We start from the raw sequence: 16,709 nt of genomic DNA on the forward strand, positions 1-16,709 counted from the left end.
GGTTAAGCGTCCGACTTTCGCTTAGGTCATGACCTCGCGGTTCGTGGGTTCGAGCCCCGCGTCGGGCTCTGTGCTGACTGCCAGCTCAGAGCCTGGAGCCTGTTTCAGTCTGTGACTCCCTCTCTCTCTGACCCTCCCCTGCTCACGCTGTCTCTCTCTCTCTCCTAGAAATAAATAAAAATATTTAAAAAAAAAATAGAAGTTCTTGAGCCCCATCCAAGACCTGCTTAAACAGAACCTCTGAAGGTGGGACCCAGTCATCTGTGTTTGAACAAGCTCTCCCATGGATTCCAGTGCTTACTCGAGTTGGAGAACCACTGCCCAAGACGGGCTACTTAGGTTGGAATCCTAGCTCTCCCAGTGTATAGCCATGAGCCAGTGAGAAATTTTTCTGAGCCCATTTTCTCAGCTGTAAAATGGGGATAGTAAAGCTGATGGGAGGATTAAGTACATTAATATATGGAAAGTTCTTAGAGTAACACCTTGTCCATAGTGTGTGAGGCATTATCACGAATGCTGTTGTCACCCACATTCCTTCTGAATGGCTGAAAGCTTTTTTTTTTTTTTTTAATGTTTTATTTATTTCTAGGAGAGAGAGAGAGACAGCGTGAGCAGGGGAGGGTCAGAGAGAGAGGGAGTCACAGACTGAAAAAGGCTCCAGGCTCTGAGCTGGCAGTCAGCACAGAGCCCGACGCGGGGCTCGAACCCACGAACCGCGAGATCATGACCTAAGCGAAAGTCGGACGCTTAACCGACTAAGCCACCCACGCGCCCCAATGGCTGAAAGCTTTTATCTGACCTTAGTTTAATGTCATGGCTCTTCTCGTCCCTTTCTGTTCCTTCCCTCGTATGTAGAACAATAACTATTCAATGTGTATTACAAGCAAAGCGTGGTGAAGGGGAATCCCCCTGGAGATAATACTAGCACCCTAATGAGAATCCAGATTTGCTGACTATAGACGAGACGGAACTTGGGGTGTGGCCTTGAATAAATCCCCTTCCCAGGTCTTGTCCTCAGTATGCTCATCTGTGGAATGAGGGGGTTGGAACAGATGCTTTGGGATGACTTTTTGAATTGCTTATATATTTATTTTGAGAGAGAGAGAGAGAGCATGTGCAGATGTGAGCGAGAGAGGGGCAGAAAGAGAGGGAGAGAGAGAATCCCAGACAAGCTCTGTGCTGTCAGCACAGAGCCCAGCCCGACAGGGGCTTGATTCTGTGAACCGTGAGACTATGACTTGAGCTGAGATCAAGAGGTGGGCGCTTAACTGACTGAGTCCCCCTGGTGCCCCGATTTTGGAAGACTTCAACATTCAGTAATTCTATTTACCTTTAAATGTCAGATTCAGCAAACATTTATTGAGTGTTCTTCTAGGAACTTTCCACAAACCTGTCAGATAGGTATTATTACTGTCCCCCAGTGGAAAATGAGAACATGAAAGCTGAGAGAAGATAAGCTTGTCCCAGATTATAGAGCACCCAATGGCTGGGCTGAGACTTGGCTGATTCTAGGGTCTGTGTCTCTTCTGCTTGTGTCTGATGGCACACTGCGGCTTCCTTCAGAGAGATAAATGGGCTTGCCCAAGGTCACACAGTTAAGCAAGGGGCAGAAAAGGGACCAAAACCCAGGTTTTCTGACTCCAAGGCCAGTGTTTGGTCTACAAATCACAGTGGCGTCTAACAATGAAGGCTAACAGCATGCTAAGTGCTGGACAGATTAATGGCCCGCCTCTTGCCTACAGGCTCCAACAATCTAAAGTCAATAGACAACACACCAGCAGTGTAACGAACGACCATGTGGCACAGAGGTCACCAGTCCTCTGCAGGAGCCAATTTGAAATGCCTAGAGGGGTCCAAGAGGCTTTGAGGTAGACTTCCTGACTGAGGATTCTTTCAGGAGCTATTTGAAGGTGTTATGACAAGTGACATGCTGCCTTTCATCCCAAGCAAATAATGGGGAGAGTTGAAGATCTCTCCATTCATCCCACTCTATCTCCAAAGTGGAGTGCATGCAGGAAGAAAATGTTACAACTTCTATTTCCATTGCCTGTTTATTTGATCACTTTTAAATTTCTATTTTCTGTATATATGCTTTGTGACATAAAACAGACATACTAAAACTCAGAAGTGTATGTTTATAATTTGCAAATTACTCATCCATTATTTATAATTTTCTGGTTTTGCACATATTATATAATGTCCATAATTAGTATATCTGTATGCAGTACATTAATATAATTTGTAAACCAGTAATATATATGTACTTAAGTGAATGTTCTTAAATTAAATATACAAATAAGTATATTAAAATTGTATATATATATATGATATTTGGAGATAGACTCAAACATTTTTCTAAATAAGAGTGCAGGGAGATAGGCACCACAGCTCACCATCATCCACTAGGAAGCAATATCCTGAGGCTTGCTTTTGTTTTGGTAGAGTGGAAACCCTATCTCCCTATTTATTAGCTACTAGCGTTTGTTGGTTCATTTGGCTTCGTCTAATTGCGTCTAATAGCCGCATGCAGAGACCTGGCCCTGTAGGGTTGACGAGCATAAAATCCAGTAATGGGGGATCAGTAACATCAGTTTTGGTGCTTCCACACAAAGGAATTTTATCTTGTGACTTAAAACATAGGAGAAAAATGTCATGATATGGAGAGATGGTCTTTTATTGTCAGTATAAAGAAAAGTAGTTTACAGTAACATTGGGATGATTGGTATTTTTATTAAAAGAACTGCCCCCCCAACAAAGCATGTATAGATGCATGGAAAAAGACTAGGTGGAAATAGCCCAATGTACTCATTGTAGTGTGTAATTGCAGGCATTTTCATTTTCTTCTTCGTAGTTACCTTTGTTTTCCAAAATTTCCATCAGAAGCTCCTATTGCTTTTGTAATCAGGAAGAACATTCTTTAAAAAAAAAATAAATTGAGCCCCTGCACTTGAGAGAAATGTAAGCATCCTCTCAGTGCACAATGCAGGTTTCCAGAAAGAAATTTGAGCCCCACTTGTTGCTGTTTCCTGCAAAAGGATGCTAAGGACCTTATCACATCAGTGCGCGGTGAGGGTGCTGGCGGGGAGAAGTTTCTCTCAGGTCTCAGAACCAGGAAAAGTTGCACTTGTTTGCTTGTGTCTCATGGGCGCTGTGACTCACGTAACTCCACAGTCATCAAACATTTTTGCCTCATGGGCACTGTGACTCACATAACTCCATAATCATCAAACATTTTTGCCTGAGAATCCCCTGTGATTTTCTTTTTATTTTGAAGTAATTTTAGATTTATGTAAACGTTGAAAAAAATAGTACAGAGAGTTCCTATGTACCTTTCACCCCTCTTCCCTAATGTTAACGGACTTAGCCACAGTACAGTGTTCAAAACCAGGAAATTAACATTGGTACACTAATACTCACTAAATGTCTTAGTTCAGGTTGCTATAACTAAGTACCGCAGGCTGGATAGCTTATAAGCAACAGAAATTTATTTCTCATAGTTCTGGAGGCTGGAAGTCTGAGAAATGGGTGTCATCATGGTTAGGTGAGGGCCCATTTCTGGGTTGTGGACTGCCATCATATACATGGCAGAAACAGGGAGAGAGAGTTCTCTGGAGTCCCCTTTATAAAGGCACTAATCCCATTCATGAGGGCTCCACCCTCGTGACCTAATTACCTACCAAAGTCCCTACCTCTTAATGCTATCACATTGGGGGTTCGGTTTCAATATACAAATTTTGGGGTGGACACATTCAGTCTGTTGCACTAAATAATAGTTTTTTCAGATTTCCCCAGCCTTTCCACCAATTTTTTTTTCTGTTCCTTAATTCTTTTCAATCTGTAACAGTTCTTTACTCTTTCTCAGTCTTTTTTATTTTTTTTTAATTTTTTTAAAAACTTTATTTATTTTTGAGAGTGAGACAGGGAGAGACAGAGTGTGAGCAGGGGAGAGGCAGACACAGAATCTGAAACAGGCTCCAGGCTCTGAGCTGTCAGCACAGAGCCTGACTTGAGGCTTGAACCCATGAACTGTGAGATCATGACCTGAGCCAAAGTCAGTTGCTTAACTGACTGAGCCACCCAGTCGGTGAGCCACCTCTTTCTCAGTCTTTCATGACCTTGACACCTTTTTTTAAGATACTGGCAAGCTACTTTGTAGAATGTCCCTCAGTTTAGGGTTGTGTGACGTTTTTCACAATTAGATTGACTTTATACATTTTTGACAACATTACCATGTAAAAGTAAACTTTTATTTAAGTCCATCTCTTAATGAAATGAATGGGATTATTTTTCAGGTATCCATGAATAAATATTGCCTGTTGCTAGAAAGACGATATTCAGCATCAATTCCATTTCTAGTTTTCTTTCTGTATATATGTAAGGACTGAGAAATCTTGTTCAAAAAAATAAGATGAGAGATGAAAAGTTTTATTATAACATGTGACATAATTCCATGAGTTCCTTCTGAGTTACATACCAAAAATCAGAATTATCTCCCCAAGAAAACTTTTTTTACATTTTTTACTGGAATGTAATTATATACCATAAAATATACTCTTTTAAAGTATAAAACTCAGTGGTTTTAGTATATTCAAAAAGTGGTACACCCATTACCACTATCCAATTCCAGACTATTTTCATCACCAAGAAGACATTGCTTACATATTAAAAGTCACATACCAGGCCCCCTCCTCGCCCCTCCCAACCACTAATCTTTCTGTCTATGGATTTTGCTATTCTGGGCACTTCATATAAATGGAATCATATAACACATGGCCTTTTTTGTCTGGCTTATTTCACACTGTGTAATGTGTTTAAGGTTTATTCTTTTTATGGCTGAATAATATTCCAGGGTATAGATATACTAAATTTCTTTATCCATTTATCAGTTGATGGACATCTGAGTTGTTTCCACCTTTTGGCTGTTGTGAGTAGTGTTGTTATGAACATTTGTATACAAGTTTTTGAGAGAATGTGTTTTCATTTCTCTTGGCTATATATACCTAGAAGTGGAATTATTAGGTCATAGGATAACTATGTTTAACCTTTTAAGAAAGTGCCAGACTAGTTTCCAAAGTGTCACTGTCATTATACATTTCTACCAGTAGCATTAAGCATTCCAGTTTCTCCATATCCTTGCCAACACTTGATGTTTTCTATCTTTTAATTGTAGTCATTCGAGTGGATGTGAAATGGTATCTCTTCGCAGTTCTTATTTGCATTTTCTGGGTGGCTCATGATGCTGAACATCTTTTCATGTACTTATTGGCCATTTATACAGAGAACTGTCTTTTCAGATCTTTTGTCCACTTTTAATTGGGCTATTTGTCTTTTTATTATTAAGCTGTAAGAGATCTTTATATATTTGAGACACAAATAAGTCCCTTATCTGGTATGTGACTTGCAAATATTTTTTCCCCATTCTTCATGCTGTTTTTTCATGTTCTAGATGGTATAGTTTGCAGTACAACAGCTTTCCACTTTTATGTAATCCAATGTATCTTTTTCTTCTGTCACTTGTGGTTTTGGTGTCCTATTTAAGACTCCATTATCTAATCCAAGGTCACAAGAATTTATAGCTATGTTTTCTTCTAAGAGTTTTAGTTTTAAGTTTTATAAATTGGTCTCTTGCCATTTCCATATGAGTTTTAGAATCAGCATGTCAATTTCTGAAAGAAAAGCCAGCTGAGATTTTGTTAGGGATTGCAATGCCTCTGTTTGATTCAAGTTGATTAATTTGGGGGGTATTGACATCTTGACAATGTTATGTCTTCTTTTAAATTTTTTTAAATATTTATTTTTGAGAGAAAGAGACAGAGTGCAAGTGGGGGAGGGGCAGAGAGAGAGACACACAGAGAGAGAGAGAGAGAGAGAGAGAGAGAGAGAGAGAGACAGAATCCAAAGCAGGCTCCAGGCTCTGAGCTGTCAGCACAGAGCTCGATGCCGTGCTTGAACTCGTAAATGTTGAGATCATGACCTGAGTGGAAGTCAGACGCTCAACCAACCGAGCCACCCAGGTGCCCTGACAATGTTATGTCTTCTAATTCATACACAGAGGATGTCTTTCCATTTATTTAGGTCTTCTTTTATTTTGTTCAATAATGTTTTATAGTTTTCAGTGTGCAAGTCTTGCACTTCTTTTGTTAAATTTATTCCTAATTATTTTATTACTTCATTATAAATGGAATTGTTTGTTTTTAATTTTTAATGTTTATTTATTTTTGAGAAAGGGACAGACAGAGTGTGAGTTGAGAGGCAGAGAGACAGGGAGACACAGAATCTGAAGCAGGCTCCGGGATCTGAGCTGTCAACACAGAACCTGATGTGGGGTTCGAATTTGTGAACTGTGAGATTATGATCGGAGCTGAAGCAGACACTTAACAGACTAAGCCGCCAGGGTGCTCCTGGAATTGGTTTCTTAACTTAATTTTCAGGATGTTCATGGTTTGTGTATAGTAATACAATTGATTTTTTAAAATATAATTTTAAATTCCAGTATAGTTAACATACAGTGTTATAGTAGCTTCAGGCCTACAGTACAGTGATTCAATGATTCCATACAACACCGTGTGCTCATCACAGCAAGTGCCCTCCTTAATCCCTTCCCTGTTTCACCCAACCCTCCTCCTGACCTCCCCTCTGGTAACCATCAGTTTGTTCTCTATAGCTGAGAGTCTGTTGCTTGGTTTGTCTCTCTCTTTTATTTCCTTTGCTCATTTTTTGTATGTGTGTTTATCTTGTATCCTGCTTGCTGAGCATGATTACTAGCTCTAGTAGGTTATCTTGGTAGATTCTTTAGAATTTTCTACATATAAGATAATATCATCTATGAATAGGGATATTTTTACTTCCTTCTGTCTAATGTAGATGTCTTTTATTCCTTTCTCTTGCCTAATTGGCCTGGTTAGAACCTCTGGTACAATGTCAAATAGAAGGGGTAAGAGTAGAAATCTTCGTCTTGTTCCTGATCTTAAGGAAAGAGCTGTCAGTCTTATACCTTTAAATTTTATGTTAGTTGTGGGGTTTTCATAGATGCCCTTTGTCAGATTGAGGAAGTTACACAGTACAGTAGTGTAAATGTATTTTCTCTTATGATTTGCTTAATAACTTTCTCTTTTCTCTAACTTACTTTATTGTAACAATACAGTATGGAATACATATGACATATAAAATATGTGTTGATTGACTGTTTATGTTATTGGTGAGGCTTTTAGTCAACAGTAGGCTATTAGTAGTTAAGTTTTGGGGGGATCAAAAGTTACATGTGGCTTTTTAAATGCATGGAGGGGTTGGTGTCTCTAACGCTGCATTCTTTAAGGGTCAACTGTATTTTGTTGAGGACTTTATTATTGTGGTAAAATACACATAACATAAAAGTCACTGTTTCAACCATTTCGAAGTGTCCAACTCAGTAGCATTTAGTGCATTCACACTGTTGTGCAATCATCACTGCTCTGTAGTTCCAGAACATTTTCATCACCCCAGAAGGAAAAGCCATACACATTAATCAGTCACTCCTCATTCTCCTTTCTTCCTAGTCTTTGGCAACCACTAGTCTACATTCTGTCCCTATGGATTTACCTATTCTGAGTTTTTTTGAAGATTTTTACATCTATATTCATAAAGAATATTTGTCCATAGTTTTTGCTCAGGTGTGAGCTGAAAATGGCTTGGGTGAAATTCTTTCTATGTAGAGAATGATTGTGATAAATTCTTTATCAGTAAGGAGCCCATGAAGAGGGGACCTAACCTTTCTGCAAAACACAATTATTCACAAGCCCCTTTGTACCCAATTCATTTGGCGAGGGAGGGAGGTGCGCAGAGAAAAGGAGGTAAGCAGTCTTTCAGCTTTGTCTCACTTTTGTCTGGTGAAAAAGGACTCTGTTCAGCATGACTCCAGGCAAAATGCAAACGTTTGTCTCCTTTGCCCCCAAATCTCCCTTTCCTGCTGCTCTGTCCAGCCGCAGGTGGCGTCAAGTAGCCAGGTTCTGGGATTATATCTCTGAGGTCTCTGCCCCCAGCTGGGACCCTTAGGCCCTGAGACTACTCTCATAACTGGTTCCCTGTTGAGTGTCCCTTGCCAACAATGGCTACCTGACCAGACTGCGTCCACTTTCTTGAGTCACGTGTTCTTGTTCGCTAAGGCCTCCCTAAATTACCCTGTCCGAATTCTCTGATCATGAGGAATGTCAAGCCCTAAAGCTGTAAAAAAAAAAAAAAAAAAAAGGATGGTTTGCTAGAGGCCAAGAAGGAGGTATTTCTGGAGAGCACTTTGTTCTTTAGGTACTTTTCAAGTTATGTACACAAGCAGGTTCGTTGTTTGGTAAAGCTGGTTCAGGGACTAAGGAGTGAAAGATTAGACTTCTACCCTCACAGTGCCCCTCACGGCCCAAATCTACCCTACAGCTTTGCTGAGAGCTAAAAGTCTCTGGAGAGAATGTGTGATGGGGAAAATTTGTTTTCTCTTCATGGAGGCTTCCTGGCTCACTCTTCTGCAGACCCCAAAGACACTCCCAGACTCGAGATGATGTCACTGGAGTGTTTTCAGATAAAGAATAGAAGAATTTCTCTGACCTCATGTGCTTTGTGTTTACAGCTGAAGTCAAACTTTACAAGACTTGGGTTCATTTACCTTTAGTCCAAAATTCCCTTTCTTGGCTCCATTTCTAAATACACATGGCCTCTAAGTCTTCTTGGCCATCAGGTACCTGTTGATCAAAAGTGCCACATACGTAGGTGGGACTAATGTGGCTGACATGTCCTTTGAAGTTCAAATAGGGTTGGAAATGAGTACAGTATGCTCACATGATGTCAGCTTACATGTTTAAAATATAGCATGAGACATTGGACAGACTGAGACACATGGAAAGACCATCATTCTTCTTATAGAGCCAAAGACTCCACCAGAATAAGGGAGTGACTTCCTATTAGGGTCTGCTTCTTTTTCTATGCTTTATTTACTTTTTAGAGAGAGAGTGACAGCACAAACAGGGGAGGGTCAGAGAGAGAGGGAGAAACAGAATCTGAAGCAGGCTCCAGGCTTTGAGCTAGCTGACAGCACAGAGCCGGACATGGGGCTCGAACTCCCGAACTGCGAGATCAGGACCTGAGCTGAAGTCGGATACTTAACCGACTGAACCACCCAGGCACCCCAGGGTCTGCTTCTTCGATGAAGAATATTATCTAACCCTTAGGCAAGTAGTGGGCTACTTGAATGGTTTCAGAATTTTAGTAGGCAGGCCTACCCTCCACCTTGCCCTTACTGTGGGGGACAGTCCCCACTGAAGGTATATGTTTTTGTCCTAGATCTGAATGGCTGATAAAAGCAATTTGCCATATGTACATGATGTACTTCTCCCTGAAGAGTATTCCAGATGGTTTGGGGTTGGCCATTTTCACGGCCAAACCGGAGAAGGCAAATCCCCCTGCAAGTGAGCTCCCACGTCTCCTGTCTTCACTCATAGCAGGCTTTAAAGCCCTCTTTTCCATCAAGTCCGGTTGAGACCACAGAATCTTCAGTTCAGCATCCCCGGCAATTGAGACCAGTTGCCTAGAGTTGATGTACAAAATAATGATAATAACTAACAATTTACTGAGGACTTATGGGTCAGGCACCAGCTAAGTACAGTACATGCATTATTTTTTTTAACTCACGCCTTAATCTTTTTATGATACTATTATTTCATAGACAAGAAGACCAAGGCCAAGGAGAGTTATCTTTGCCAAGGTCAGACTGGCAGAATCTGGGCTGGAATTCTGGTCTGACTTCAGAGACTGCCCCCTTAGCCGTTACATTACGCGAATTTGTCCATTCTATCAACGAGTATTTAATCCGCACCAATGATATGTTAGCACTGTTCTAGGCACTGGGGATAGAGCAGTCAGAAAATCTCTATCCAGTGGAACATGACACTGTGTAGGCCTCCTGAAGGAAGAAACCCTCTATGGATCAATGACATGACAGTGGGTGATATACCCATTTGCTAGCAAGATTAGGGCTCTCAAAAATGTGAGAGCTCCAAATTTGAGCACAGGGAGTGTATGATACACAAGGCATGAGGCAAAGGGTCAGTGGTGGAGTTTGAGGTCAGCTCTGGTTCTGTCCGGGCTCTGTGTGCTTAGCACAGGCTGTGGCTCACGTTCCAGTGCTTGAGGTGGAGAACGTGCCCATTCATCTCTGTAACTCTGTGAAGGTCAGCCACCCAGGGCCCCTCTAACCATAGGTCAACCTTAAGCTTCTCAAACACTCCCTCCGTCTGCTTGTCTCTTCTGCCATTAGCAGCTGGATGTGTGAAGCTCACGGCTCCCTGCAAGAAACCTTGGGCGCAGGTCACAGGTGGGGCTGAGCTCACCCTTCCTATAGACACATTTCTCCCTTGTGAAGGGCAAAGGAGATAGATCAAAGGACACCTGGGCCCATTTGCTTGATAGGGAGACCCGGGGGAGCTGGAAAGGAAGAGGGAGGAGGGGCCGGGGCAGGCTAGAGCTGCACCATGATTTATTGGCTTGTTTTGCTCCTGTACTTCTGTTTACCCAGCTGGGCCTGCTGCTGCCCCGGGTACCGGCATGTGCGCAGCCACTCTGGCCAGTCTTTGGGGGTAGCGTCAGAGCAAGCTATGGACTTGGCCAGCTCCTGGCAAAATCAAGGCGGTTGAGTTTGTGTTTTCTATTTGCAACTTCCCTGCCCCACTGTGCATTTTCCTCACTCCCATGGGGCACCCCTCCACACACCCGTCTCAGCCACAAGGTCCCTCAGCCCTTCTTTTCCTTAGGAGAAAGTGGTGTCGCTCAGGCATCTAAGACACACATTAACAGGTGAACATCTGCCAACAGCCTCAAGCCTCATTCTTCTAGCATTTTAAAATGCTGGTCACCTTGTTAATTAATCCATTCAAGAGCAGCTTGCCTCAGGAGAAGAAACGAAACAAATAGCTTACAGAAGAGTAGCAGATCCAAGAACATGAACCAAGTCCCTGGTCTAGACCAGTCTTCTTTCTGCTAATTGATGAACAAAGTTAAAACAAATCCCAGCTTCTCAATAATGCCCGCTGCCTGGTTTAGACAGCAACAGAGAAGTCTTGACAGCCTCCAGAGCAGAATGATTTCAGAACGCAGTGTGCGTGTGAGTGTGCGTGTAAGCATGTGCGTGTGCAAGAGGCAGTGGCCAGGATTTGAGGATTCAAGGGCCCTTCCAGGTCCATGTGGTCAGTGGTCTGTCAATGCATAGAGTAAGCTCTACTTTTCTTACAAACCAGCCCAATCTGAAACCAAACTGAAGGAAGTAGTAACTGTTGGCAAAGGGTTTCTGGGCCTTGGGTAGACACTACAAGTGGTGGTTCTCAGTAGGGCCTTTGGAGTCAGACAGGCCTGATTGGAGGGTTCAAATCCAAGCTCTGCTATTTCTTTGGTTTTTTTTTTTTTAATTTTTAAATTTATTTCTGAGAGAGAGAGAGAGAGAGAATATGAGCAGGGGAGGGTCAGAGAGAGAGGGAGATACAGAATCTGAAGACAGCTCCAGGCTCTGAGCTGGCTGTCAGCACAGAGCCAGATGCGGGGCTCGAACCCACGAACTGTGAGATCATGACCTGAGCTGAAGTCAGACGCTTAACCCACTGAGCCACCCAGGCGCCCCAAGCTCTGTATTTCTTAACCGTTTGACCTTCTAGGCAAGTTGCTTATCTTGTCTGAGTCTCAGTATCACCCTCTGTTAAATGGGAGTAAGACTCACCTCACTGCATTGTTGTGAAAATTAACCACTATAAAAGTAAGCCAACCACTTAGCAACTGATCTGTATAATCAATACCTGGGGGCCGTGATGATCAAAGATGACGATTCTCGAGAGCAGAGGATGGGGTACCTGAGAGCTTCAGCACTTTGGGCGTTTGTTCCTAGTGTTTCCACAGTTCAAGGGAAAGACTGACTGGAAGGCAGAAGCAACCCAAGTGTCTGTCAACGGATGAATGTAAACAGAAGGTGGTACGCCCACATAATGGAATACTACTCAGCCTTAACAGGGAAGGAAATTCTGACACTTGCTACACCACAGGTGAACCTTGAAGACATTCGCCTAAATGAAATGTTACAAAAAAAAATAAATGCTTATATGGGGGACCTGGAGTAGTCACATTCATAGAGATGGAAAGTAGAATGGTGGTTGTCAGGGAATTGAGGTGGGGGCAAAAGGAGAGTTGTTTCATGTGTACAGCTTCGGTTTGGGAAGAAGAAGAGAGATCTGGAGACGGATGGCCCACCATGGCGTGAATGCGCTTCATGCCACTGAACTGGACACTTAAAAATGGTTCGAGTGTCAATATCATGGCCTTTCTGGCAGCGACAGCCTCCCCACAAGAACATGCCCCTCACCAAAGACCTCCCTCCTCCAGCCACCCCCGGAAGAAGGGAAGAGGAAGCGCAAGAAGAAGCATCTGGCGCTGAGCCCCAACTCCTACTTTGTGGACAGGAAGTGCCCAGGGTGCTACAAAATCACCGCCATCTTTAGCCATGCGCAGACCCGAGTCCTCTGTGCGGGCTGCTCCACTGTCCCCTGCGGTAGGAAAAGCAAGGCTTACAGATGAACATTCCCTCAGATAGAAGCAGCACTAAAAGCACCCTGAAGCAAGATGAGTGGGAAACTATCCCAATACATGCATTCTGGACTTTATTTATTCATTTATTTATTTAAGTTTATTTATTTTGAGAGAGAGACAGAGAGCGGGGGGGGGGCAGAGGGAGGGAGAGAGAGAGAATCCCAAACAGGCTCCACGCTGTCAGTGCAGAGCTGGACGTGGGGCTCCATCTCACCGACCATGAGATCATGACTTGAGCCAAAATTGAGAGTCGGATGCTTAACTGACTGAGCCACCCAGGCACCCCTGCATTTTGGATTTTTTTTTAAATGTAAGTTTTATGCTGTGTGTGTGTCGTGGCAATTAAAAAGAAAGCAATCTGGGGGATTAATGGGATTCAGGGGCTACTGGTGAGGAAAAAAGAAAAGCTCTGGCAAAGGGATGAGCAGCCCAAGGAAAGCCTCCCCGGGATTCTACTATAACCTACTCTACTGTGAGAGGGCAGTCGATTTCCATAAAGGTACAGAGAGACAGAGACAGAGAGAGACAGAGAGAGAGAGAGATAGACAGAAAACAGTAGCAGGCGAGGAGGGTGGCCTGGGTCTATCAGTGTAAAACAAAAGCTACAAAGCAATGGAAATTTCTGAGCCCTGAAAACGCAGCAAGCAAGCAAGCCAGCAAAGATGACTCTGCCCTCTAGACTGTGGTCACCTGGAGTGGGTGAGTCCCCAAACCCATTTGGGCCTCAGCTACAGCCAGACAGGGAGCCCTCAGGAGGGAAGCAGGCCGTGATTTGGGCTGGCCCGAGGGAAAAATGGTGGCGATGCACAAATGCGGTGGGTTCAGCTCCCCACCTCGGCCAAGGCCGAGCAGCTGTGACCAGCCTGTCCCTTTTCCCCAGTCTCCCTCCCTCCAGGCTCCTCAGGGCCCCTGGAGGCTACCCTATCCTTTGGTTCAGCTGCCTGATTTCCCTGGAGAGGAGGTTGCAGGGGTGAGGCTGCCAGTCCTCACATCTCTTGGCACCTCCTTCCTCACCAAGCCACGCTGGCCCCTGCACACGTGGCCCCTGGCCGTGTGGACACACCTGAGTCCAGGAATGACACGAGCGGCAGGGAACCCAGCCCAGGCACGGAGGTAATTAGGCACGTCTTCTCTGCTCCTGAAGTAATGTTTGTCTTTCAAATTCTGCCAACCAAAATGGCTGGGGCTGTGATTTACCATCGCAACGTTATGTCATACTTCCTTACTGCATTTATGACCAAGAAAGACTCCAGGCACAGTAGCCATATTATGTACCAGCAACCTCCTGCCTAAATTAAGTCACTATTTCTGGTCCCTGTCGCTGGTCAGAAATGACATCAAAGGGTAATTGCTGTTGTAGGGGCACATTTGAAGGCAAATGCAAAAAAGAATGAATGTACCTATTTTCTGACTAAAATTTGCATCCGTCTTTTTACCCTCTCCTGGCAAACATGTTTTATGTTTATTCAAGCAGCGCTTAATAAAAATGTACAGCTGCAAAGCATCTTACTTCTCAATGCTTTCTGGTTAAGAAAATTGCCCATAATCACAGTCGACTTTCCTATTCGTAACAGAATATTATTTTTCATCTGTGCATGGCTGCGGCCCAGCGTGTGAACGTTATAAACGCAGTGGGAGGCTTATCTGAGGTCGCAAGCACTTCAGTCATTCATTCCTTCAGTCAGTCAACAAACTCATTTTGTGGACTTATTGTGTGGGGGGTTAGACCTTTTGAAGCAGAGGGAAGAGCATGTGCAGAGGTAGGAGAGAGCAAGCTGGGTCACTGATGGGATGAGAGCAGCCACTGTAAACCACAGCTGATGTGTTGCGATTGGCTGTAAAGTGTAATGTGAATAATGTGAATAATTTGTTACTGATTGTAGTGAACTTACCCAAAATTGCTGAATGATTTACTTGAGTTGTGAGTCAGAATGGGTTCAAGGTTATCCTTTGTAACAACAGTGTCATTCTTGCTTGGTTGCATTTCAGTATGTTTCAATGAGAATTTGTTTATTTTTTAAATGTTTTTTTTTTTTAATTTATTTCTGAGAGAGAGACACACAGCGTGAGCAGGGGAGGGTCAGAGAGAGAGGGAGATACAGAATCCGAAGCAGGCTCCAGGCTCTGAGCTGTCAGCACAGAGCCGGACTCGGGGCTCGAACCAACGAACCGTGAGATCATGACCTGAGTTGAAGTTGGACGCTTAACCGTCTGAGCCACCCAGGTGCCCCATCAATGAGAATTTAGAGAAGAGGGCCCCATGAAGAGCTGGCGTGCCGGGAACTGTGTCGTCCCTAAGTATGTCCATGGGAGTATGTCATGTGTGTGTGAACTTCCTCTACTGGTTTATCACAGTTGAGAGTTGGAGTGGCCCATGAGGTGTGTGTTATTATCTGGGAGAGTGGAGACAGATGAACTTGGGGAGGCAGGCTGTGTAAGGGTAGCTTCTCAGAACTCAAGTACACACTTCTTCATTCGGATTGCCCCCAAATTTCACATAGCAAATTGCCACTGATATCACAGAGCTACTGCCCATGTGTCAGGTTCCAGGATTGCCCCCGATGCAGGGATGGGATTCTAGTTAACGTAGTGATTGGCAGCCCAGACTCGCAAATTTAGCTTATCTTGGAGAACCCATAATTATACTTCTTGTCATCTACTGCTTCTAGCACTGGCTGCGTTGTACGTTGAGCTCCTTAGAAACGAGAGTGTGACCCATGAGGCAGTTTCCAGGTTAGCTTTCCTGGAGTGATTGTATTGGGGACCTCATATGTCTCGGAAAACAGATGGAAATTGTCAGTAATGAGTCAAACTAGAAAAAGGAACTTACTAATAATGAACTGGATATGCTATCTCTACTAGGCACATGGGGGGGAAGGATTTGGGGTACAGAGAAAGGATGCCTACGCTGCCTTACCTTTCCAGTATAAAGTAGATTTCTGTACTTGGCCAGAGGATATTAGGAATGATACCTGACATGATGATCCAATAGAAAAACTGTTTGGCTCGGTGTTCTGATTTGAAGGGTACTCACAACGTTTCCCTGTCCCTGAAAATACTCTCCCACTGGTGCTTGCTTTTCTAATAGTAGAAATTGTGGTAGAGTCATTTGTTTAAAAATTATCCTTTGTACTTTTAACTATTTTTCTAGTTTCCTTTTTCTTTCTTTTTTTTTAATGTATGCTTTGGGAAAGGAGGGTAGCTCTTTTAAAAATAAAAAGCACATTCAGGAATGAACTGGAAGCCTGCTAGGATTGTTGGTAAGAAAACCCATTGTGTGTAGATGCGGCCTCCATAATTAATCAGCATCTAGTTGCCAAATATCTGATGGGAGGGAGGAGACTCTCTCCTCGGAGAGGGGAAAAATGACTCCCTTCTGATTGAAAAAGCACTGTCCCAGACCTTCTTTCTGCCGACGTGCAGATGTACCTCTGGCTGTAATCTCTCACTCCCTGCGAGCCTTTGCCAAACTGTGTGGAACAGAAATCCACTTTTTCCCCCATGTAAAGAGACAGAGAGAAATTGAATGGTTAGATAGTTAAAATTCTGAGCACTGGCTAGGAGAAGAAACATGCCCAAAGCAATAAAAAAAAAAAAAAAAAAAAAAAAAGACTCACTTAAAAGCCGTGGCTGCAGAAAGATTTGAGCAGTTTGAAAAACTGGCAGAGTTGACTGGGGCGAAGGGAGGAGGAGGGTCCAAGCTCTGGACAAGACTCGATACTCCGCAGACAAGCCAAGAAATATTTAAATTGTGATCCGTCTGCTCGGGGTTGACGAACACAGTAGAGTCAATGCTTGATAAAATTTGAGGGGATTTGCAGGTAGGTGTCCATGTTTCTGTAAACCTTGCTCTAAATTTTATTTTAGGTGGAGTTGTTTCAAATCCAGTTTTATGTATAAAGAATGGAAGCCTAATTGAATGGGGGAAATGTGCTGTTCTCACTGAGCTGTCCAACCTAACGGGAATGTATCATTCTGTCAAAGTGGCGGCAACTTACCCAAATTGCAAGACTAGTACATGGGAGGAAAAGAAATCCCTTTGGAGTTTTGTCTTTAATGCTCCATAGCCCACAATTCCTAAGTGACAGCAAATATCACAATGCCTCGACCTTTGGATTAAACAT

General features: G+C 43.3%; 1 protein-coding gene across 6 annotated transcripts in view; it reads left to right on the forward strand.

Moving 5' to 3' along the window:
• Positions 1 to 16,709, forward strand: part of PLAC1 (placenta enriched 1) — a 196,480-nt gene that overhangs the window by 47,937 nt on the left and 131,834 nt on the right. For 3 of the 6 annotated variants that reach the window (XM_039239869.1, XM_039239873.1, XM_039239872.1), the window contains exon 1: positions 16,261 to 16,406. The exons of the other annotated variants lie outside the window; for them this stretch is intronic. The gene's annotated coding sequence lies outside the window, so the exon portion shown is untranslated. Of the gene's footprint in view, positions 1 to 16,260; positions 16,407 to 16,709 lie in introns of those variants that run through there. 6 annotated transcript variants of the gene reach the window in all.

This window comes from Hyaena hyaena, unplaced genomic scaffold (assembly GCF_003009895.1).
Source record: "Hyaena hyaena isolate Hyena2069 unplaced genomic scaffold, ASM300989v1 scaffold_162, whole genome shotgun sequence".
Classification (NCBI taxonomy): Eukaryota; Metazoa; Chordata; class Mammalia; order Carnivora; family Hyaenidae; genus Hyaena; species Hyaena hyaena.